This window comes from Chaetura pelagica, unplaced genomic scaffold (genome assembly GCF_000747805.2).
Source record: "Chaetura pelagica isolate M959 unplaced genomic scaffold, ChaPel_1.0 scaffold248, whole genome shotgun sequence".
NCBI lineage: Eukaryota > Metazoa > Chordata > Aves > Apodiformes > Apodidae > Chaetura > Chaetura pelagica.
In genome coordinates, this window is record NW_009954309.1 from 1263604 (window position 1) to 1264999 (window position 1396).

Consider the following 1396-nt stretch of genomic DNA (forward strand, 5'->3'; position numbering starts at 1 on the left):
GGGGATTCCGGTTGTGTTCATGAAGTTGCCCTGGAGACGGGCACGCACACAAACAACAACAACAAAGATGTTCCAATAGGGCGCTGAGAATGCGTAAATCCTTCCTTGCCGAGGCACACGCGTAGCAGAGTTAAATAAATACTACGTAGAGATGGCACTTCACCCAGCTCTGCTGGTGCTGAGACAGAAACCTGCTTCCCTCCCCCCCACTGGTTTCCTAACGCCTAAGAGCTGCCACTGGGCAAACCACCGGAGTCAAAGCAGCGACCCGGCGTGCGGGGGAGAGAATCTGGAGAGCAGAAAGCTGAGAACTCTGCAGCACGTCCCGTCGCAGCCGCTGACGGGCAGGAGGTCCCTGGTGCCCGGGGCTGGGACTGAGCAGCGGCCCCGGTGCGGGCACGGCCTCGCTGGCCTGAAAAGCGACCGACGAGGGGAGAGGGAGGGAAGGGGAGATGAAACAAGGCTGCCCTGGGGTTCTAATCCGATCCAAACCCATTGAAAAGCCGTATCGAAGCTGCATGCGGTGCTGGAGAACGTGCCAGGGCAGCCGGGTGTGGCTTTTCCAGGTGCTCCCCCCGGCCAGAGAGGGTATTTTATTGCAATAAAGAAATGGTTTGTTTTTATGTTGGTTTTTGTTTTTTTTTCCTCAAAGACGGCCACAATTAAGAAAAAAAAGTTAAATTAGAAATGCTTGGGGTTTACACCTGCTGTCATGTTTAGTTAAACATCTAATCATTCTTAGATAATACATTTTAATACAATAACATTCAGGCTCATGTTGTTCTGGGTTCATTTGTTGTTGTTTGTGTTTTGTTGGGTTGTGTGGGTTTTTTTGCCAACCTCCAGAACGACTTCAAAATGCAAAGAAGAGGAGAAGGAAACGCAAAATGGAAGTGCCCCGCAGATAAAAACTCCCTCCCCGGTCCCCTCGGTGAAGTGTGTGGGGTGGGAGGGTTGAAAAAGCTGCGGTTTGAAACCAGAGATTCAGATGATGAATTTTTTTTAATAGGTCTTGTGACTGGAAGCTGAAAAGCCTGGGTGTTGAACAGCGCATTTCTCTAGAAATACCAGAGCGGTCATTCCAACATTTGAACTGCTCTGTCACGGCCCTTTTCCATGGCTAATTCAGGCATCTGCACGAAGAAGGGAAAGGGTTTGGATTTGCAACTAAATGGCTCCTCAGATAAGGGGTAATATATTCAGAGAGGCAAGAGCAGCCTCGGCGTTGGGTCAGGAGGAACAGCAGGAGAGAAAAAAGAAATACTATGAAATAACGCTGCAGATGTCTCAATCGGGTATTTTCTTCTGAAGAATAGGAAATTTGGCACGTTTTGTGCGTTTGATGGCTGCTGAAGGGCCTCGGAAATGTTCAGCTCAGTAATCGCTTTTCTCCTCC

At 49.4% G+C, this 1396-nt stretch overlaps 1 protein-coding gene across 1 annotated transcript in view; it reads right to left on the reverse strand.

Moving 5' to 3' along the window:
* PDZD8 (PDZ domain containing 8) overlaps positions 1-1396 on the reverse strand; it is a 124894-nt gene that overhangs the window by 54054 nt on the left and 69444 nt on the right. The window lies entirely within an intron of this gene.